Source organism: Marmota monax, unplaced genomic scaffold, assembly GCF_021218885.2.
Source record: "Marmota monax isolate L192 unplaced genomic scaffold, Marmota_monax_Labrador192_F-V1.1 WCK01_AAM20220418_F8-fsc00050, whole genome shotgun sequence".
NCBI lineage: Eukaryota > Metazoa > Chordata > Mammalia > Rodentia > Sciuridae > Marmota > Marmota monax.
The window spans coordinates 10,052,177-10,076,576 of NW_026694552.1; the positions used below are offsets into that span (position 1 = coordinate 10,052,177).

Consider the following 24,400-nt stretch of genomic DNA (forward strand, 5'->3'; position numbering starts at 1 on the left):
CCATGGGGCACTCTTTCCAAGGTTCTTCTTTCTTTAGTATATGAAGGAGGAAAAGTCTGGTTGATAAGCCAAGTCTCCTGAAAATTGCAACTAGGAACTACTCTTAACATAGGTAGGTTAACTATTATATATTGAGCTCTGAATATGTGCAAGACACTTTACCAGATTTTCACATGAATCATCTCACAAAGACCCTAAAGGCAGATAGTGGTATTACATCCATTTTACAGATAATGGGACTGAAGCCAAGGTCACATTTCTTGGTGAGTGGTAGAGTCTGGCTGACATTGTAGACCAAGCTCTCAAACAATGCACTCTCTGACAATCCATTGAAGGTGTGAACTTAGCAACGCAAGAAGATGAATTTTCTAATATCTTGCCCATTTGACCTTACCATGCCCACATCTCCTATTGCTTTAGGTAAGGCACTGAAGTTATACTCATGTTTGTGGGAAATTATAATACATGAAAATATTAAGTACCTTTAACAGTTTAAATTGGCTATATAATATTAGCCAGTTAAGAGACTTGCCTATTGGCAAAGGCCAGAAATGATGAAACCTAGGCTGTGCCTGGCGGCGCGTCTGACGCGAAGTTGGGTGGGGTAGAGAGTAGGGGGCGGTAGTCGGGGGTGGTGGGAGAAGGAGGAGGCGGCGAATCACTTGTAAACAGCGCCCAAGCAGGACCCGAAGCAGAAATTCCAGGAGGGTGAGCGAGTGCTGTGCTTTCATGGGCCTCTCCATTATGAAGCAAAGTGCCTTAAGGTTGCCATAAAGGACAAACAAGTGAAATACTTTATACATTACAGTGTTTGGAATAAAAATTGGGATGAATGGGTTCCAGAGAGCAGAGTGCTCAAGTACGTGGACACCAATCTGCAGAAACAGCGAGAACTCCAAAAAGCCAATCAGGAGCAGTATGCAGAAGGGAAGATGAGAGGGGCTGCTCCAGGAAAGAAGACATCTGGTCTGCAACAGAAAAATGTTGAAGTGAAAACCAAAAAGAACAAACAGAAAACACCTGGAAATGGAGATGGTGGCAGTACCAGTGAGACACCTCAGCCTCCTCGGAAGAAAAGGGCCCGGGTAGATCCTACTGTTGAAAATGAAGAAACATTTATAAACAGAGTTGAAGTTAAAGTAAAGATTCCTGAAGAGCTAAAACCATGGCTTGTTGATGACTGGGACTTAATTACCAGACAGAAACAGCTCTTTTATCTTCCTGCGAAGAAGAATGTGTATTCTATTCTTGAGGATTATGCAAATTATAAGAAATCTCGAGGAAACACAGATAATAAGGAGTATGCTGTTAATGAAGTTGTGGCAGGAATAAAAGAATACTTCAATGTAATGCTGGGCACTCAACTGCTCTACAAATTTGAGAGACCTCAGTATGCTGAAATCCTTGCAGATCATCCTGATGCACCCATGTCCCAGGTGTATGGAGCGCCACATCTACTGAGATTATTTGTACGAATTGGAGCAATGTTGGCCTATACACCTCTGGATGAGAAGAGCCTTGCTTTATTACTGAATTATCTTCATGATTTCCTCAAGTACCTGGCAAAGAATTCTGCAACTTTGTTTAGTGCCAGCGATTATGAAGTCGCCCCTCCTGAATACCATCGGAAAGCAGTGTGAGGAGGTGTACTTCATTCACTTGTGTTTGGATCTCTGTAAACACATTTTTGTTCTTAGTCCTTCTCTTGTACAAATGATGTACTTTGAAGATGTTAGTGTATAACAAAATTGATGTTTGTTTTCTGTTTGAATTTAAACAGAGAAAATAAAAGGGGTTACTGCTCCTTTTTTCCTTTCTTTCTTTTAATTTCATTTCAAAGTTGCTACCAGTGTATTCAATGTTGAACAACAGAGAGACATGCTGTAGAGTGTTTGCCTAGTTGACAAAGCTGCTTTTGAATGCTGGTGGTTCTATTCCTTTGACACTACGCACTTTTATAATATGTGTTAATGCTATATGATAAAATGCTCTGATTCCTAGTGCCAAAGGTTCAATTCAGTGTATATAACTGAACACACTCATCCATTTGTGCTCCTTTTTTTTTTTTTTAATGGTGCTTAAAGTAAAGAGCCCATCCTTCGCAAGTCATCCATGTTGTTCCTTAGGCATTATATCTTTGCTCAAATTGTTGAAGAATGGTGGCTTGTTTCATGGTTTTTGTATTTGTGTCTTATGCACGTTTTAACATGATAGACACAATGCATTGTGTAGCTACAGTTTTCTGGAAAAGTCAAATCTTTTAGGAATTGTTTTTCAAATCTTCAATAAATTTTTTCTTTAAATTTCAAAAAAAAAAAAGAAAGAAATGATGAAACCTACCCTAGATATGGAGGGTTAGCTAAGAGCATAGAAGAGCCAATAAAGATCTTAATCTCCTGGTTTACCAGGACAGGTCTGTATGGGACCCACCTTTTCAATCTTTCCAAATATTTTCTGCACAGATATCTTGGAGTTTTCACTGTAGTTGTCCCCCTTTACTCACAGATAATGCTTCATTTCTCCAATATTCCCAAGAAAGGGGTAAAATCTGTTATATTTTTTCCATACTTTACAAAATATTTGGAAAAGCCTTTCCACCTTTGACATAAAACTGGAGGGGGGTTGTTGTTGTTGTTGATTTTGGTACCAGGGATTGAACCCAAGGTGTTTAACCTCTGAGCCACATTCCCATCCTTTTTTACATTTTAATTTAGAGGCAGGGTCTCATTAAATTGTGTATAGCCTAGCTAAATTGCTGAATTGAGGCTGGCTTTGAACTCTTTGTATTCCTGCCTCCCACTCTGCTGTGATTACAGATGTGTGCCCCGAGGCCCAGCTAAAGCTGTGTTTTAAAAGAAGGGACTCAAAGGCTCTTTGCCCTTTTGTAGGAATATCTTGATAGAAATTCTACTGGAAAGAGCCTATTTCTCTCCTAGAAAACTAGCAAATAAATAGCTTGGATTTCACCTTAACAGAGTTTTGACTTCACTCACATAGCGAGAATCATCTCCCTAGCCCCTCACCAGTCTCTCAAATGTGACTTTTGTTCCTATAACTGTCTAATCAGGCTTTAATGACTGATTCACATAATGTCCCCAAACCAGAACAAAATTTGACTTGCTCACTGCAAGGACTGCAGAGAGATCTTTCAACAAGCCTTTCAGAGTACCTGCTCTGAGCCCAGTTTTGAGTGACACTTGGGAGACAGTCACTACTAGATAGACCCACAGTGATTCTGGCCTGCTGGAGTTCTTGGTGAGACAAGCCTAACTCATATGAAACAAGTAACAAGACGATAGTGTTTGTGTTCAGATGCTCGCTTAAGTGGACAGATGGTAAATATGTCAGGTTCCCAGATGGTTGACTCTCACAGATCAGTTAAAGCCACTCCCCTCCAAATTGAGAGATTATTTTGCCAAGTAAGGGTATGAAAAAGTCGTTGACTCTTCCATCTCCTTTGACCATTTTATGATATAAAAGATGGAATAAAAGGACACTCATTCAATCTGGATCCATTTAACTTCAGGAAAAGCTCACCACTTTGTCATGAGGCACTGCACTCTGGGGAATTTAGGGCATTCATAAATGAGAAAAATCAGAAAGCACCAGAGTTCTAAGAAAAGGCTGCAGAAAATCATGAAATTAGAGAACATCACTTCCTTCTGGAAACCTTCCCTGATTGCACAAGCCAGAGGTGACCTCTTCTTCCTCCTTGAGCCCAGACAACTTTGCTTCTTCCTTATGGTACCTTTCAGAGTCTGCTTTGTGTTACACTTACTTCTCTCTAGAACCTTCTTATTAGATACTATGCTAATAAGATACCATCTAAGGGGGAGAAGCACTTTTGCATGCATCAGTTTATTCATCAAAAGGATTTTTAAGCATTTAATGTGTTTGACAAAGTGAGAGAGTACCCCTTTTTCCCTCTCTAAAATCAAGGTATGAATGTCCAACTACTCAGTGGATATTTCCCCTGGCCACTCAAGCACAAAACCCACAGAGAACTCATTCCCCTAAGGTTCTCTAAGACAAACCCAAGGCTTCTCTTTTCACCTGAGTTCTGTGGGTCCTCAAGGCATTTCTTTAGTAGTAATCATGCTAGCCACAGACAAAATGTATGTAGAACTTACTGTGTTTGGGATGCTAATACTATTTCCTTTTTTTTTTTTTTTTTGGTACCAGGGATTGAACCCAGGGGTGCTTAACCACTGAGCCACATCCTCAGCCCCTTTTTATACATTTTGTTGTTGTTGTTTAGAAATAGGGTCTCACTGAGTTGCTTAGGGCTTTGCTAAATTGCTGAGGCTGGCTTCTAACTCTCAATCCTCCTGCATCAGCCTCCTGAGCCTATGGGATTACAGACATGTGCCACCATGCCCTGCTGTTGGAAAGTCATTAAATATTTTTCTGACTTTTATAAGGCATCTTTATTCCCCTCCCCATTCTACTTGAAATACACTTCATGAGTTCAATCCCAAGCCCCCCAAACTATACTCAGATCTCTGCAGAAACTTAAAGTGATGACACATTCAATCTTCTATCTGAAGAGCATGGGATACTTTAGATTAGAAAGCAGCTTGTGTGTACAGACTGTCCCTGATTTATGATGGCACCAATACAATATGCACTCATGAACTTCAAATTTAAAATTTGGATCTCTCCTTGGCCTAGACATATGCTGCCTGATCCTCTATGGCAATGCTGGGCAGCAGCAGTTAGTTATGCAGTCACCAAAGGAAACAACTGGTACTCGACAGTGCACTCTGTTAATAAGCTATGATGTTTAGTTGGTTGGGTGTAGTCAATGTATATTCAATTTATCATGGCTTATGGGTATATAACCCCATTGTAAGTGAAGACACATCTGTATTAATAAACCTAGGAGGTTGGTACTGTTTCTCAGCCATTTTACAGATAAGAAAATGGAGGCTCAAAGAGGATAAATAGTAATAATAATAACAGCAATTAATAGTTGAATGCCTACTGTGCACTAAGCTCTAAAGTAAGTGCTCATATAAAATATATTCCGTGCTTGTAAAATTATGTCAAAATGGATTATGCTGTCATGTAAAATTAAAAAGAACCAATTAAAAAATACAAGTTCTTATATGGTATGGTATTGTCAAAAAAATAAAAAGCTAGGGAGAAACTTCCCTTGTTATTGACTGGGTTTCCACCCAGTAGAAAATGAGGGGAAGTCTTTTCATAGAAGCAAAGGATTTGGGGGTCAGAGTGGGCTCTTGAGAAGTAAGCCAAGTTATGGGGGAGAGTAAAAAGTCAACAGTATTCAGCTCCAGCAATTCCATGAGGAACAGGCATGGTCAGAGGAGAGAAAACTTTTTAACTTCCTCCTTAGTCCACCCTAACTCCTTCCCCAAGCCTATAAGCAAGAAAAAAAAATAGGTCAGGATTGGGCAAGTTACTTCCACACTGAATCACCTAACTGGTTATTTCCGGATGATTTTCAAATTGTTGGGTATGTATATAAGGTGCAATCCGTGAAACTGGAAGAAAGGTTACCTTGACACATGTTTAACGTTCAGAGGTTCCTAAAGTAGTGCAGTTATCCCTTTGCATCCTCAGATTCAGTCAAGCAGGGAACTATCTTTTAATTGTATCTGAACTGAATATGTTTAGACTTCTTTTCAATTCATTCCCTTGTAAGGGTAAAAGAAATTGAAGTTACAGCGTAAAAGTTAAAGGGTAAAAGACCGGGTATTGTAAAGTTTCTAAGCTGCAAAGTTTGAGTTAAAATGTAAAGGATTAGGTATTGTTAACCTGAAATTCCTGTAGCTGTTAAGACAATGCTTAGAACCGCCCAGTAAATATTTCCCGACTGCTTGGTTGTTTAATAACTGAAGGGCTCTGTGTGGTCTCACACGTAGGCCTTGCAGGGCCTAAAGCAATCAGTTTGAATGTGTACCCCGTTTAGAACTGACCTATCACCCCCACCCTACCTGTTCCCGCCAATGAATGAACTAATCATGTTTAGGAATTGTAGTTTGATTTTCCCGCGGTGTATGATGATTTGTTAAAGGAGACTGTGATGTATGTAAAATCCCTGCCCTCTCCAAAAAAGTGTACTTAAGCAGTGCTCAGCCCCTGCTCGGGGCTCTGGGCTGCTTTCCCTTCTCGAGTGGGCACGGAGCCCCAGCATGCTGGTTCATTAAATCCCCTTCTGCCAATTGCATGAGTGGTCACTTGGTGGTCTCTTTCTCCGACGCTTCGCCGGACCCTTACACCCTAAACAATACAGTGTAACAACTATTTATAGCCGGGAGGGTAGCACTGGCCTGTAATCCCAGCAGTTTGGGAGTCTGAGGCAGGAGGGTTGCAAATTTGCAGATAGGAATGGGTTGGGGGTTGGGGGTTGGGGTTGGGGATGGGGGTTGGCGGTGGGTATTGGGCGGGAGCTGGGGATATTGTTCAGTGGTAGAGCATTCTTGGTTTAAGCACTCCTGGGTTCAATTCTTAGCACTAAAATAAAACAAAACAAATCAACCAACCAAACCCACAACAATAACAAACAAAAAAAACAGCAACCCAAAACAACCAGAACTATCTACATAGCATTTACATTGTTTTGGTATTATAAGCATTCTAGGGTTGACTGAAAGAACAAAGTATATAGGATAAAACGAAAAATACTAGGCTATTTTATTCAGGGACTGGAGTATCCAGAGCATCCTGGAACCAATTTCCCACTGCAACAGGGCTATAATTCTCTGAAGGGCTTGCCAGAGTTACCTTTGGCTGTTTTTGAAATCAGCTGACTGCAAGCAGGGGTGTTTACAGCTATAAGCCCTTCTTCCTTTAGTCCATTTTGAGAACTAGAAGAACTGAAAGGTGAAGAAGAGTCCTCCTCCACCTTGGAAAGAAGGTGAGGACTAGGAAGAAACAGCATTTATCAGCTATGTCAAGATTGAAAGTAAGAACCTTTCTTGGGTATTTTTTGTTGCTCTTTAAAGAACCACCTCCTATTCCTTCAGTGAATGGCTACAAGTTGAAATGGGCTCAACTTTCATTGCATCATATGTCAGCTTTTCAAAAGAGAGGCTGGTTGTGAACAAGGGTGTATTTAAAAATCCAGGTCAGTAGGGATGGGGTTGTGGCTCAGTGGTAGAATGCTCCTCTAGTGCCCACGAGGCACTGTGTTCAATCCTTAGCACCACATAAAAATAAATAAATAAAAATAAATGCATTGGGGCTGGGGTTATAGCTCAGTAGTAGAGTGCGCACCTAGCATGTGCAGGGGCCCTGGGTTCGATCCTCAGCACCACATAGAATAAAGTTATTGTGTCCAACTACAACTAATATATATATATATATATATATATATATATATATATATATATATATATATATATATATATATATATAAATAAAGGCATTGTGTCCACCTACAACTAAATACACACACACACACAGACACACACACACACACACCCAAATCCAGGTCAGCAGAAATGACCTGAGATATAGTTTTGTATGCTTTGTAGTTCTCAATCAAGTTTGGGCTCTGAAGTAGAGAAAAATGCTCAAAAAAGTAATCAGTGGCAATGCAAATTTCCAACTGTCCCAGCACTTTTCTTCTCTCGGCATTGCCGTGAGCTTGCTGAACTATACTTTCATTAAACAGTACAGCTTTATTTTCCTCCAGTGCGGCAGACATTTAAAACAAAGAAATAGGTTTGGCAAAGTGTTTAGGCCCAGATTATGATTGGAAGTAGCCCTTTTATTTTACATGAATTCTCTGCCTAATCCAATTTGATATTTCCCCAATCAAATCACTAATCCATGGTGAATTTTGAGAGAGAGAGAGAGAGAGAGAGAGAGAGAGAGAGAGAGAGAGGTATGTGTGCAGATATATGCATAGTTCCTCAGGGTATACTGATACATTTTGCAATAAACTGGTTCTTTTGTTGCAATTAGCTTGCAGACTTGGTTCCTGAGCTGGGTTGCTAATATCAATGGTAGCACAGGTGCAGTTTCACAAAATAAGGCAACTGGAAGCCATACCTCTCATTTCCGGTTAGATCTAGGCCTCACTAATTTGAACTAAATAGAGAAAAGTGAGGTTAGATGCTGAAAACACTTTTAGAACAAATATTTTTAAAAAGCATGTTTTTTTTTTTTCATTTGCAAGCATACATGGTCAGAACTAGCTCAATGGGTTTTCCTGGCAGATGTTCTAATTGTCCCCTGTTGTTTGTGGTGGACTCTGGAAAGGAGCTAGAGCAGCTGAATTAAGTAGAACACAGTGGCTTACTCTAGACATGAGATGGCAGCAGAGGGTGGAGGAGCTTACTTCCTACTCCAAAAGGGGAGTTTAGAAGGAAAGGGACACCTGCAAGTGATGTAGCACAGAAAAGCAGTTGAAGAGGAGTGCCTGGAAACTCACTAAAGCCAAGTAAGGAGTCAAACTGGGTGCGATCCAGTAACTCCTACCGGTTTAAGTCAGGAAACTGGAAAGGAAATGCCTTGGAGAATAAACAAAACAAAGTGACAGCAGTAAACCATTAATCTAGCAAATGATAATGAACAGAGCTGATAGAAATCTGCTGAATGCCAAAGTTACAGCCAATTCTGAAGGCATCTCTTTAAAATGTGGTTGCTCTTTCAGAGTTGGGTTTCCATTTATTGCCAAGCCCAGTGCTGGGATAATGCTACAGGCCCAAAGGCCCACTATCCCTATTTCATATCTATCTATCTATCTATCTATCTAATCTATCTATTTATTTATAGTACTGTAAGGGTAAAAGAAATTGAAGTTAAAGCGTAAAAGTTAAAGGGTAAAAGACCGGGTATTGTAAAGTTTCTAAGCTGCAATGTCTGAGTTAAAATGTAAAGGATTAGGTATTGTTAGGTTTCTATGCTACCTGCAAAACCTGAAATTTCTGTAGCTGTTAAGACAATGCTTGGAACTGCCCAGTAAATATTTCCCCTGACTACTTGGTTGTTTAATAACTGAAGGGCTCTGTGTAACTGGTCACATAGTCATTTAGGCCCTAAAACCAATCAGTTTGAATGTAACCCCCTCCTTAGGAATGACCTATCACTCCAGCCTGACCTGTTCCCGCCAATGAATGAACTAATCATGTTTAGGAGTTGTTGTTTGACTTTCCCGCGCCTCATGATGATTTGTTCTGATGTATACAAAGCCCTCCGCCCTCCCCAAAAAGTGTACTTAAGCAGTGCTCAGCCCCTGCTTGGGGCTCTGGGATGCTTTCCCTTCTTGAGTGGGCACGGAGCCCCAGCATGCTGGTTCAATAAATCCCCTTCTGCCAATTGCATGAGTGGTCACTTGGTGGTCTCTTTCTCCAATGCTTCGCCTGACCCTTACAGTACTAGAGATTGAACTCACAGACGCTTATATCCCCAGCCCTTTTTATTTTTTAGTTTAAGATAAAGTCTCACTAAGTTTTCCAGGCTGGCCATGGACTCGCAATCCTCCTGCTTCAGCCTCCTGAGTCTCTGGGATTATAGGTGTGCACCACTGTAAACACCCCCAAAATCCCTATTTCAAAACCCTTAGGGCCAGATATATTTTGGAATGCTAAATTTGTCAGCTTTTAGAAGAGTAATATGTTGCTAACATTCCTAGTGGGGTTTGAGGCAGTAGTCATAATTAGGGTTGCCAAGTTTAGTAAATAAAAATATAGGATGTACAGTTAAATTTGAATTTCAGATAAAAAATAATGTCTCTTACAATTTTGGGATGTACTAAACATTATTCTTTCTTTATCTGAAATTCACATGTAACTGAGTGTCCTTTATTTTATCTGGCAACCCTACTAAAATCAAACGTTAATGCTACCAGCAACTAAGCCTATGAATGCTTAGAATTCGTGGGATAAACATAAATTGTACATGTGTCCTGTAACATATATTGTTGTTTTCTGACTTATAATGGTTTGATTTATGGATTTTTGACTTTATGATGAGGTTAAAGGACATTTGGTACAAAGCATACTTCAGATTTTGAATTTCAGTTTTTTCCTGAACTCTTTATATGCAGTCTAATACTCTTGTGATGTGGTCAGTGGAAGCAAGTTGCAACTCCCAGTCAGCCTCAGAATCACAAGGGGAGGAACTGGATACTCTACAGTCTACTGTGTTGTTAAACTGCAATGTTTTCTAGGTTATGTGTATTTCAATGCATTTGGGGGGTAGGGGGCTACCAGGGATTGAACTCTGGGGCACTTGGCCACTGAGCCACATCCACAGCCCTATTATTTTGTATTTTATTTAGAGACAGGGTCTCACTGAGTTGCTTAGCAGCTTGCTTTTGCTGAGGCTTGCACTGAACTCACTGACCTCCTGCCACAGCCTCCCCAGGTGCTGGGATTATAGCTGTGTACCACTGCGCCTTGATCACTGCCTTTTTTTTTGACTTATAATACTTTCAGTTTACCATGAGTTTATAAAGGAATAATCCCTCAAAAATAGAGGAACATCTATATTGAACATTGACATTGGTTTGGCTCTGTTTTGTGGTACTTGGGGCAAGTATTTGTATTTTGGTCTTTATTTGCTTAATGGTGATGTCCCTTATTCCTCACAGGGTTACTGTGAAGATTGAATGGATCACAGGTAGGAAAGTGCTTTGAAACATTCTGAACACCAAATGGATGGGAGTTGGCATGCCTCATATATCTGTGTTAGCATAATAGCATCTTTGGGCTGCAAGCCTAAAGATATTTCAAATAAGATAGTGTGATATGGTCAGGAACTTGGTCTTTGCAGTCAGAGAGACAGACATAGGGTTGAAATTACAGTTGTGCCACATCTCGGCTGGGTGATGATAGGCAAGTTACTTAGTCTCTCTAGCGCTTCATTTCCCCATGTGCAAAGTTAGGATTATAATGGTAACTCATGTCATGGCATCATTATGAAGATTAAGAGACTTATTTCGGTGCTCTGCAACTAGAAAACAAATATTATTATAATTTTTTCATCATGGATTATTGTGAGGATTAAATGAAAAAGCACTCAATAAACATTAGCTATTTTGATGATGATGATGATGATGATGATGGGGAGGAGGAGGATCAGGAAGAGACAGATGGATGGGGTTGCTTCCTGGATATGTAGTATTGACATTACTATTTATGTGATTTGACACAGTCCATGCCTAGACACAGTTTGCATGCATCTGCAGCAGCACTGCTTCCATTATCCTGAGTTCCTCTGAATATTCTGAGGGTGTGCTCTGTTGAGGGCCACAGTCCGAATGACGCCTGGCATTTTGCCAGAGGGAATGGTTGAAAGGTGACGATGATGGTTAAGTTAAGCTGTGTATTCAGTTGTATATAGACCTTTGCTGTCCGGCAATAGGGCAGCTCTTGCTGCCTCCGGTGCCCGCTACTTTGGAGTTCCCTTTGAGTTCTCATGGGTCCCCGAGAGTTGGCGCGGAGCCCGGTGGAGAGAAGAGAGGGCTCCTGGGAAGTGTGCCTGGAGTGCTGGTGGTGTTCGGGCAATAAAGTTTCCTGTTTGAACATACAAGTGCTTTGTGGCGGCTCGGCTATTTGTGCCCAGCCAGACTGTGGCAGTGCTCTGTTATGCTAATTACCAGCTTGAAATTCTGGAAAGGAAATTGATGGTGGTGGTAGAGGGAGGGAGATGGTGAGGTAGAGGAGGTATAGTTGGTTGGAGAAGTACACACTATTATGCTCCTCATTGTAGTCAGATCCTATTAATAATGCTAACAAATTCCAGAAAGAATAACTGGATTATTATGCAAGAGGCATTTTAGAGGATGGAAGACAATTTGGTAGATAAAGGAGAGAATTTTTCATTGAGAAAGATTAGCAAGTTGAAAGGATAAAAGAAATTGAAGTTAAAATGTAAAGGACCAGGTTTTGTAAAGTTTCCAAGCTGCACTCAGAGCCTGAAATTCCTGTGGCAGTTAAGACAATTCCCGGAACTGCCTGTTAGATGTGTGTCAGAATCTTCCCCTGACCACCTAGTTACTAAATCACCCCTTCCCAGAGGCCGTGCAGCTCAGCATGTACACGTCTCAGGGCTTCAACCAATCAGTTTAAATGTATGCCTATCTTAGTGCTGACCAATCACCCCCACCCGACCTGTTCCCGCCAATGAATGTGCTAATCATGTTTTAGAGTTGTTATTTGATTTTCCCGCGGTATATGATGATTTGCTAAAGGAGGCTATGACGTATGTAAAGCCCCTGCCCTCTCTAAAGAATGTATATAAACTCTGCTCAAGTGGTTCTCGGGGCTCTTTGTTCTCTGCTCTTCTGAAGTGAGCTCTGAGCCCCAGCATGCTGGACCCCCAATAAACCCTTTGCTGTTGCATGAGACGGTCTCTTGGTGGTCTTTTCCTCCGACGCTTGCCGGACCTTTTCAAAGTCAGGATTGCAGAAAGGATGGCTTTTTCAAGGGTGGGGGTGCTGTCTGACAAGCTGAGGTATTTCAGGATTTTTTTTAAACTGAGATGAAAGATTGCATGAGTATGATTTTGACTAAAAGCAAAAAACTTGCTCAGAGTTTTACTTGATGCTTTTTCAGAAGCCTAGAGAAACCAATGCACTACAGCTCCTGTGTGTTTAATACAGCGCAGGAACAGTATGTCCTTCACTGCCTCATCCACCCAGCCATCTTGCAAACTCCTACACCTTTCCTGTCTACCTAGACACATTCTCTTTCTCTCTGGTGGAGAAAGAAAGGGCTCTCAATGCTAGAAGCACTTTTTAAAGAATTTATTTTCCAGGCTGAAGATGTGGCTCAGTGGTAGAACACTTGCCTAGCACACAAAAGGCCCTGGGTTTGATCCCCAGCACCAAAAAAAAAAATTGTCTGACTGTTATTATTTTTGTAGTACTTATACTCAAAAGCACTTTACCACTGAGCTACATCACCAGCCCTTTTTATTTTTTAGTTTGAGTTAGGGTCTCACCAAGTATGAGGGTCCTGCTAAGTTGCTGAGGCTGGCCTTGAACTTGTGATCCTTTTGCCTCAGCCTCCTGAGTCACTGGGATTACATGTGGGCAGAACTACTCAAAACATAGCCAGTTCAATTAAGCCACCAATGTTCACTGAGAACCTAGAACTCTGTGTCAGGTACTTGGAACATAGGCACAACTCCAATGGCCAGAATATCATTCTTTTTCTTTCTTTCTTTCTTTTTTCCAGAATATCATTCTTAAAGCAAACCTAACAAATAATAATAAAAATCAGACTCCTGTCTTCCATGATAAAGTCCTCAGGGCCTGACAACAACTATAAGGAAGCCAGGGGACTTTCTCAGTAATGATGAAAACAGGAAAGTAAACTTACATGGTTCATGTAGCTGAAGGGAGAATCAAATTAGTTGGAGTCCTGAGGGAGTAGTTCTTTTTGCTGAGTATCAAGACCAGTGGGGCTTTGGTAGGTTGATTCTTTTAATAATTTTTTTACCTTTATTTTGTTTATTTATTTTTATGTGGTGCTGGGGATTGAACCCAGGGTCTCACACTTGTAGCCAAGTGCTCTACAACTGAGCTACAACCGCAGCTCACTTGCTTTTTTTATAGCTTTATTTTGTTTGCTTATTTTTTATGTGGTGCTGAGGATCATATCCAGTGCCTCACATGTGCTAGGCAAGTGCTCTACCACTGAGTCACACCCCAGCCCCCCCCCCCCCCCCCCCCCCCCGTCAGCTTTTAATAATGACTTTCTGAGTACTTTACTATGCACCAGGCATTTTGAATTTACTCATTCCTTTAATTACTCATCCTCATGATGACTCTATAAGGGATGAATCCCTGCAGTCGTACAGATGAAGAAACTAAGTGGTGAGAGCCAGGTCTGGAACACACCATGGACGTTCTAATCCAGAGGTTATCAAACTTTAGCTGTTGTAAATGAAGTTTGTGGGACTAGAACCACACTTATTTGTTTACATGTTATCTATGGCTGCTTTTATACTACAGTGGCAGAGTAGTGTACCTTATGGCCTAAAACATCTAAAATGTTTGTTATCTGGTCTGTCACTAAAAATGTTTTCTGATACTTGCTCTATCCACCATCCTCCACAGTCTCTGGTATGTAAACTTAGGAGCTAGACAGACATGAGGTCAAAGTCTGGCTTTGCCACTTGTTGACAGTGTGTTTCTTGGACAAGTCCTTTTATAGCTCTTTACCTCAGTTTCCTCATGTGTAAAATGGGAATACAAATATTGCCTCTCTCCTAGGGTTGACAGGATTAAATAAAATACTATCCAGGAAAAGTTCTTAGCACTGTGCATGGTTGACTGACACATAGAAAATTTAAAAAAATGATGGTAAGATTTTTGGAGTAACAATGACAATAGACAGAATGTTCAATTAAATACCAATAATCTGTATTTGTCTTTTTCTTATTCTTGCTCACTTCTCTAGGGCTTTGTGTTGCTAAAGAAAAGACAGAAATTTAACCTGGGCACTATGGTGCATGCCTGTAATGCCAGCCGCTTGGCAGGCTGAGGCAGGAGGATCACAGGTTCAAAGCCAGCCTTGGCATCTTAGTGAGGCTCTAGGCAACTCAGTGAGACCCTGTCTCTAAATAAAAAGGTCAGGGGCTGGTGCTGCTGAGGATATGGCCCTGCAGGTAAAAAACCCTGGGTTCAATACCTGGTACCAAAAAAGGAAAAAAAAGACAGACAGAAGTTTAGAGGTTTAGAGTTGGATATAGAGGTAGACGGATTAGCAGCACAGGAAAGTGAAGTAGGTGATCTTGGCCTGGAGGCAGGGGACTCACTGTGAAAGAAGCTAATGAATGCTTGAAGCCTGAACCATATCACCTGACCACAATGAGGGATTGGGGAAGAGAAAGAATCCCCAGTTGTCAGTTCAGAATTTTTTTTTAAATCTTCTTGAGTTGTATTTGAATGAATTCTGATTATACTCTGAAAAATGTGAAGTTTTCCTGAAGTTTCCAGTGTATGCTTACCTCCTCCTTCTCCAAGTTCCTGTCGCAATTATTTTCTAAAAAAATAACTCTGGGATCTTTGTTCTTTGCTGTACTTAGTTGGTCTCTCTGATTAGACTTTAAATTTCTTTAGGGCAAAGACCAGAGCATATAACTCTCAGGTTTAGGAAGAAGGAGGGTGTTGTTGCTATTAAACAGTCCAGGGGGGCTTGGGTGTAACTCAGCAAAGGCCCTGGGTTTGATCTCTAGCACCAAAATAAAGAAATATACAAACAAACAATGAAGGGCTGTGTATTTATTTGTGGGATGTGTGTGTTTCTGTCTGTGTGTTTCTTACTCTGGAGGTACCTAAAATGAAAGGAAAATTAGTTTCAGAAGCAAGGTCTTTGGAAGATAAATGAAATGTTTCAATGTCCTATAAAGCTACAGAAAGAAAAAAAAAAACTAGAAAAATGAATGTGGCAGAGAATTAAAAAAAAAAAAAAGAGGCAGGATCCAAGCTGAGGGAGCCTTCTTTTAGAAGTGGGTACATCACTTAAATAACTGGATAGAAGAAAAAGTTTTCTACAGGGTGGTGAAAATTCCCACCAGTAGAAAGGCAAGCCTTTGGTGACAGCTCTGCTATTCTGGCAGCCACATTTTTGCAGTGTTCTGTGAAGGTCAGCCTTTACATCCAAGGTGAGTTACTTCATAAACAAATCACAACTTGCTAGTGTCGGAGAGGCTAGGTGCGTTTTGCTGAGGGAGGAAGGGATGGGCTCTTTTTCTATTCCCAGGGAAAGTACTTGCCTTCTCCATTATCTGGATTTGGAGTCTCCTCCCCCCAGCTCCTTATTCAAATAGATACATACTTCCTGCCACTGGTAGAAACATCTCCAAGGCAAATTCTTGGCTTCCTGGCCAGTCTGGGATGGAAAGCCTCTGGTTCTTGCAACAGGAGTAATTTGGAAGTAGGGTCACAGATGAGTTAAGACCTCATAGTCTAAGGAAGTGAGTAAATTTTGTCTCATGCTATCTTAGTTTCTGCGCAATGTAACTTATAATTGTGTTTCAGATGAATATCAAGGTTGTAACTAGTCTGTACTACCCAGAGTTCCCTGGCAATACTTATTTGCCTTGACTGTGATTGTTACACACTTCTCTGAAGAAACAAGAAGATGAAAAATCGGTGTGGACAAACTGACTTCTCAAGGGTATGTTGGTTGTTTTCACTGTATTTTAGTTTCCCTCTCACACCTCACACTCCTAGTGTATTTTACTCCATAATAACCATATTTTAAACTATACATACTGTGTAGTGCCATGCTCAAATATTGAGGGGCCTTGGTTTAATGCTGTTCTTGGGGTTCAGTCTGTGAGACTTCCATAGTGATGAGGAGATCATTACCTATACAGGATCAGATTTGTTTTTCAGAATAATTACTCTTTGCAGCAGGGATGATGAATTGGCAAAGGGGACAACAGAGTGGCTGGAGGCAGGGGGGCTGATTTTGACTATTGTAACTGCCCAGGTGAGAGGTGATAAAGACCTAAATTAAAGCAATGGGGGACAAAAGGTGATGGTAAAATAAATATTTTGGAGTTAAAATTGATACTATTTCACAATCAATTGTAAAAGGAAGAGGAAGATGAAGAGGAGGGTTTAGGGGTGCACACCAATAATTCCAGCAACTGGAGAGCCTGAGACAGGAGGATTGCAAGCTCAAAGCCAACCTTAGCAATTTAGTGAGGCCCTAGGTAATTTAGAGAGGTGCTGTCTCAAAATAAAAAAATTAAAAAAAATAAAAGTTAAGAGGGCTAGGGATGTGGCTCAGTGAGTAATTAAGTGCCTTTGGGTACAATTCCTAGTACCTAAATAAATAAATAAATAAAGGAACTGAGGTTTATGCAGAAGGAAAATACCTCTGCTATTAAATTATGGAGAGCATCAGGACATCAGGAGTAGGACTGGGTTTGGTATAGACATTGATGGGTTCATTTTAGTCACAGTGAATTTTTGTCCTAGTTTGATGAGATTGACAGAATTCCCAGGACATGGAACTTTTAGTGCTAAAATTCGGAATATCTTGGGCAAACCAGGATGAATCAATCATCTTAAATTTAGGATATGCTGGATTGAGGTATCTCTAGACAGTGTTGGGCAGATAGTTGTGGTATGTAGGAAGAATATCAGGGTCAGAGGTGTAGTTTGGAAGTTCCTTGTATAAAAATGGTGGATAAAACCTCAGGAGTGGGTATTATAATTAAGAGACAATGCATGGCATGAAATTGTAACTACCTCAAATCCCTTGTGGAGTGAGAAGGAATGTAAATGGATGAATATAATAATTAAGAGGAAAGGGAGAATAAGGAAAAGCAGCAGGCTGGACTTAGAGGTACATATACCTATATAGCTTGAATGTATAACAAAACCTGAGGCTTAGGTCAAAATGGAATTAGGGGGCTGGGTTGGGGATATAGCTCAGGGGCAGAGTGTTCGCCTGGTGTGTGTGAGGCCCTAGGTTTGATCCCTACCACCATAAAGAAAAAAAAAAGAATTAAAATAAAATGATGATGTTATAGAAGTTAAGGAGAGAGAGAATTGCAAAACTGTGGGGATTGAGGACAGTTGTTTGGCTCTGATGATTAATAAAAATAATTTTCTATGGAGTCCTAAAATTAGATTGCAAGGTACAAGGAGTAGTAGCCTCCTTCACACATTAGCTCTTCTTTGGATCTTCAAGATCCAATTCTTCCTTGAAGCTTTCCTGAACTTCAAATGTGTACTATTCTCCCACTTCCACAATTTAAACATATGTAAAAACTCAAACTTTACCCCCATAAATATAGATAATTATTGTTTGTATTTTATATAGACAATAATAACTTTATATAATAAAATATAATAATGCATATTTTATGTAGTATAACACAATTATATGTGTTTATTATTTATATTTTTGTGGGGTTTTCTATATTGTATAAAAAACTAAAATAAAATTTTTTAAAAAGCCATAACGAAGAATGAAATTATGGCATTTGTAGGTAAATGGATGGAACTGGAGATTATTTTGGTAAGTGGAAAAAAGCCAGTCTCAAAGAAACAAAGGTGGAATGTTTTCTCTGACTGGCAGATGCTAATTAATGATGGGGGCTGGTTAGGGATGAATAGAAGTTCTTTGGATTAGACCAAGGGGAATGAAGGGAAGGGAGCAGGAGAGGGGAATGGGAAAGACTGTAGAAGGGATGGGAATAGGAACAACAGTAGAATGAATCAGACATAACTTTCCTATGTTCATATATGGATACACGGACCAGGGAAACTCCACATCACATACAACCACAAGAATGGGAAGTTATATTCCATGTATGTACAATATGTCAAAACACATTCTACTGTCATGTATATGTATAAAGAACAAAATTAAAAAAAAATTCTTGCTGTATTCAGTGGCTATACCACATTATGTAGAAAAAAAATTAACTATTTGCTATACTTATTTATTTTCTGGTTGCTTTGGTGTGCTTTGTTGGTCTCCCCTCAGGGGAGAGACCATGGCTTATACCCACAGAGCCCATAAGAAAGGCCGTTAAGAGAATCCCTCTGCTAGGGATTCAAAGAGTCTCTGGCACACTTTTTCTCAAACTTAACTCTATTGACTTTGGGGGCTGGTAATTCTTTGTTCTGGGAGAACATCCTGTGGATTTTTGGAATATTCAGTGGTTCCCTGGCCTCTACCCACTAATTGACAGTGGCATCCCTGCTTCAGTAGAGAAGACAGAGAACCCAGGAGTCCTTGTCCCGGAGATTTTTATGTGTCATCCCTATGGAGCTTGTGCTTTCTGTTAAGATCACAGGGAATGAGTGGTTATGAGTTAAGCTGGACTGGGGCAAGGATAAGGAAAAATTTGTATTTCTGTTACATCACATTTTTCCAGCTTCTGAAATTCCTTGGTATCATTCTTGAATCTTCCTGTAGCTCTATGGTGAGGGCCAATAACCAGCCTACACATCTTATTTTATTTTATTTTTTTGGTACTAGGGATTGAACCCTGGGGTGCTTTACCACTGAGTCACATCTCCAGCCCTTTTTATTTTGAGATAGAGTCTCACTAAATTGCTGAGGCTGGCCTCAAACTTGTGATCCTTCTGTCTCAGCCCCCTGAACCACTGAAATTACAAGCCTGTGCCACTGCACCCAGCAGTCAGTCATCACACCATTCTTTATTGAATACCTGCTAAATACTCTGAGGATAATCAAAGAGTAATGTGAATAAAAAGAAGTTAGGTTGTGCGAGGCTTAACTCATTTTTTTCCTGGTTTTCAGCAGAGCATGTTAACTGATGAACTAAATATTTCCCATGCTTTCTTGGATTTTAGCTCATAGCAGCTAGCCCCATGAGATAATTATTCTTAGTATCATTCTCTTCTTACAGAGAAATAATGTGAAGCTCAGGAAGATTAAATCATATGCTAAGGGCATGTAGTTAACAAGGTGATAAGAGCATGTAGTTACAAGGTGACAAGAGATTCAAACTCAGATCTGTACAACTCCAAAGCCTATGGCTCTTATCCACTATGCATACTATCCCCTAAAATACAGTATTTTATCATTCATTGTATCTAGTTCAGTTTTTCTACATTTTTCCTAAAAAGGTAAGCTATTTCATTTTATAGAGTGAAGAACTAAAGACCCCAAAAATATAAATGAATTTCCCAGAATGATGTGGTTGTGGTGGTGGTAATGTTGAGATATATCTATGTTTCCATAGTTTTATGATGAGGACAACTTTTATTTGTTGCAACTATCTTTTTGCACACATGGCTGTTTGCCTAGCTTTTCTTCCCTTTTCCTAATTGCTCCAGCTATTCTGTCATTTTGGGCATTGGCCATCACATCTGACCTTGCCTTGTATATTGATAGTATATAGATATTTTTATATATTTATTTTTTAGTTGTAGTTGGACACAATCTCTTTATTATTTATTTATTTATTTATTTTTATGTGGTGCTGAGGATTGAACCCAGGGCCTTGCACATGCAAGGCAAGTGCTCTACTGCTGAGCCACAATCCCAGCCCCTAGATAGTTTTAATCTAGACTTTAATTCATGGTTGTGCGGGCCCTCTGATTTTGTTTGTAGAATGAAAACTCCGTGGGGTCAAGGTCTTAGCTATGTGAGCTTACCATTGTATATTTAGTACTCTGGATGATAACTAGCATACAGGTTATTAATAAATATTGTTGTAATGAATGGATGAGTGAATGCATAAATTCCCTGGTTTGGGTGCTCAGATCAGTCTATTAGACCTACTTCTGCATACAGCCTCATAAAAGTATGGTTACTCTATTCATGTACTGTCCTGTGAGTAGAACTACTTAGCTGCTTTTCCCTGGATGCTACTTATAAATTTCCGTTAGTCCAAGCAGGGCTGATACTGAATCACTCTGTACTTGAAGGTGTTATACAGGCTTATGTAACTATAACTTAGAACTTGATACAGATGACAAAAATTTTTAGTTGGGTTAATGTGAACACTCAATGTAGAAAAAGTCAAATGTATTTTACAATTTGAAGGTTCCTAATACAAAGAAATGATAAATGTTTGAGGAAATAGAAATGCTAATTTCTCTGATTTGATTATTATACTTATATACATGCATTGAATTATGACACTCTAAGTAAGTATAACTATTATATGCCATTAAAATAATTATTGGCAAAAAACAAACTATAGGAGCAAAAACTTCAAAAAAGAAAAGGAGAAAAATTAAAGAAACGAATGAAATAAAAATGCATTTTACTAAAAAGTGCATGTATACAAATACTCCAAACCAAATAATACAGTCAGGGTTTGGAACAAATTACCATTCTTTTATCACTAAGAATTTGTGAAATCATTACACAGCAATGATTGCCCATGCTCTGGTCTGGATTTATCATTCTTACTTCTTGGGTTTACTGCATTATAGTATTCTATAATAAGCCAAGTAGTATACATTAGAATACTTACTTCTTCACAGTAGGACTGAGCTCATAGGAACTACAAATATTCAGGGTTTTGCCTTGTGAAACTTAAACAAGGCCTTTTACTGCAATTCTATAAATACATCAACTATTTCTGTTCTTTATTTTTAATTTTAATTTTTTTAGTACTGGAGATTGAACCCAGGGGTGCTTAACCACTGAGCTACATTCCAGCACCCCCTTTTTAAAAATGTATTTTTTTACTTGTTGGCAGACATTTATTTATTTAGTTAGTTATATATGGTGCTGAGAATCGAACCCAATGCCTTGCACATGCTAGGCAAGCGCTCTACCACTGAGTTACAACCCCAGCCCCCCAGCCCTTTTTAATATTTTATTTGGAGACAGGGTCTCATTGAGTTGCTTAGGGCCTTGCTAAATTGCTGTAGCTGGCTTTGAACTTGTGATTCTGCTGCCTCAGCCTCCCAGAGCTGCTGGGATTACAGGCATGTGCCATCATGCCTGGTCCAACTATTTATCTTCTTAACTGCCAATTCCTCATTATTTTTTGAGAAAATAGAAATGCCTTGATATGATGATTACATGTTGTATACATGCACTGAATTATGACAGTGTACCCTGTAAATATGTAGAATTATTATGTGTCAATTAAACATATTTTTTGACAAAGAAATGCAGGAGATAAACTTTACAAAAAGGAGAAGAACTAAAGAAGCAAATGAAAAAATATTGTACATTCATCTCTTGTGCATGGGAACACTTTCTTCTATATCTGTTACAGACTTGTTACAAAATATAAGTATCTGGGAAGAAGTTGTACAGACTATGGTGACTGGGTGAGACTAAAATATACTTCTGGAGTGGGGGAGTAGTGCTACGTAAGAGTATCCCTTGTTTTCTTGAGGGGATGTCAATTTGGTGATAGCTTCCTGCTTTACACTACAAGTAAGGCTGGCTTAACTGAGACTAGGAGCGGCCATGTTTCCTGCTGCCATGGGGTAAGATGGGGATCATGTCTGTTCTTTCTATGATCCAGAAAACATCCTGAAACTACAGAGGAGGTGAGATAAAGGAAGATACTGACTAAGGGAATTGAGGGGGTAGAATGAGTATATTTGAATTAGCCAAGGCCTAATCAGTTCCTAATTAAGCAAAGGACTGGAGCCTAAGCCTAATTAAGGTTTAGACAGCCCACATAAGAACTGCACAAAGCATAAGCCCCATAAGGCCTAGTTAGCTCAGTTAAAGTTTAGTTATCCTAGTTAAGGCATAGTCAGGGTCTAAACATAGTTAATTTCTAGAAAGAGCACAGTTCAAGCCACAGCCTCAACATAGTCAGGGCATGTCTGAGTCTTGCTAATTTGTAGTGACCAGTTAAAAGCTAACTATCTGTGTTGAGAGCTCTTCAGAGTATTCTGTAATTCTAGCTAGTGCCCAAGCTAGATTAGGTCTAGTTAGAGCATAGATAAACCCCAGGCAGAGTCTAATCCTAGTTTAGGTCTTTCAGACCTCAGATAAGCCTTACCCTATATGTAAACCAAGTTTAAGAATTAGTGAGGCCAGGTGCAGTGTTGCATGCCTGTAATCCCAACAACTCAGGAGGCTGAGGCAGGAGATGTAGCATAGTGGTAGAGTGCTCCTGGGTTCGATCCCTAGTATACTCCCTTCAAAAAAAAAAAAAAAAAGATTTACTGAGAGCCCAGTTAACCCTGAAGATTAGGTGGATTCCATGACAAGTAATCCCTAGCAAGCATCTAATCCTAGTTTAGATCCAGGCTGAGCCCATTTAAGCTCTAGACCCCAGTTTATGACTAATAATAGGTCATTTTAAACCCTAAAATTAAAATGTAAAATTCCAAACCTAATTTAAGTTTAATTAAAGCCAAGTTAAAGGCTAGCTGGGGATTATTTCTAGTTTAGGTCTATTCAGAGCTCATTTAAATCTCAGCCAGTACATAAGACTGTTTTAGGTCCATAGATCCCAGTTAAGCCAAGACCAGTGTCTAAGCATAGTTTAAGTCTATCCAGAAAATAAACCTTGTTTAGGTCTAGTAGTATCTTAATTAAAACAGCATGGGCCTAGCCTCGTTCAGATATAATTGAGTCTAGTTTTGGTCTAGAAAGGGACTCACCCTAGTTTACTGTTGGTTAGAGCACACTTGAGGCCTAGCTAGAACCTAATTCTTATTTAGGTCTAGTTAGAGCTTAGCTCAGCTCTACCCAGGATCTAAGTATAGTTTAGGTTCAGTCAGACCCCAGTAGTTCAGGTATACTCAGAATCCAGTTAAGACCTAGCCAAGGGTATAAACCTATTTGAGTGCTAGTCATAGAGCAGTTAAGTACTTGCAAGTTCATAAAGAGTTTAGTTCTGTTAAGGGCTTTATTAAGACTAGCTAGGGACTAAGCCTCATTAAGATATAACTATGTCTGGGTGGGGATATGGGAATATGGGATGTGGCTCAGGGTAGAGCACTTGCTAGCATATGTGAGGCCCTAGGTTCAATCCCCAGCAAAAAAAAAATTATACATATAAATTAAGTATAGCTGAGGTTGATGCTGGTCCTTACCCTAGTTAAGTGTTAAAGCACAGTTAGGGTGTTACCATTGCCTAAGCTTAGTTTAGGTCTATAGTTAGAGCCCTGTTGAACCACAGCCAGGACCTAATTTAGATCTAGTCAGAGCCCAGTTAAACATTGGCAACCGCTTAAGCCTAGATAAGTCCTATTTGGAGTATAGTTAAGTCATAGCAAGGTCCTACACATAGTTCAGTCCTATTCAAAGGTCAGTTAAGACTTAGCCAGCACCTAAGCCTAGTTAAGAAATAATTAATGCTTGATAAGGTGTTGTCTACTTAAGTCCTATACAATATTTAAGTATAATTTAGATCTTCTCAGAGCACCATCAAGGCCTATCCAGGGTCAAAGACTACAAAAGACCTAGTCTAGCTAGGCAAGAACTAGCCCCAAACTAAGCCTATTTAATGCCTATTTAGAACAATTAATATCTAATCTGCTCAGTTAAGGCCTATTTAGTGCCTGTACATAAGTCTAGTCACAGCATATTCAGGCTTAGCAAGAGTCTCATCATAGTTAAGGAATCTTAAGAGTCTTTTAAGGTGTAGCCAAGGCATAAGTCTAGTTAAAAGCTGGGTTAAGACCCCTTTGGAATTTTTTCCAGGCATAGCCACCTAAGCCTTGTTTAGGTCTAGTTAGAGCTCAGTTAATGCACAGCCATGGCCTAAGTCTAGTTTAGGTCAAGTTAGAATCTACTTAATCCCTAATAAGTACCTAGCCTTGTTAACTGTTAGTCAGAGCCTGGTTAAGCTCTAGTTAGGGCTTAAATCTGTTTTAGGATAAACAAATGCCTAGTTAAATGCAGGTAAAGGCCAAAGCCTAATTTAGGTTGAGTTAGAGTTAACTGAGCACTAGGCGGAGCATATGACTACATTAAGACTAGACAGAGACCAGATGAGCTCTAGTCAGGGCCTGAGCCTTATTAAGATATAATTAAGTCTAGTTAAG

The 24,400-nt window shown here is 39.7% G+C and overlaps 1 protein-coding gene and 1 pseudogene across 3 annotated transcripts in view; one reads left to right on the forward strand and one right to left on the reverse strand.

Annotated features, from left to right (window-relative positions):
- Trpc5 (transient receptor potential cation channel subfamily C member 5) overlaps positions 1-24,400 on the reverse strand; it is a 292,903-nt gene that overhangs the window by 69,113 nt on the left and 199,390 nt on the right. The gene's annotated exons all lie outside the window — the stretch shown is intronic.
- LOC124076776 (mortality factor 4-like protein 1) lies at positions 719-1,816 on the forward strand (annotated as a pseudogene).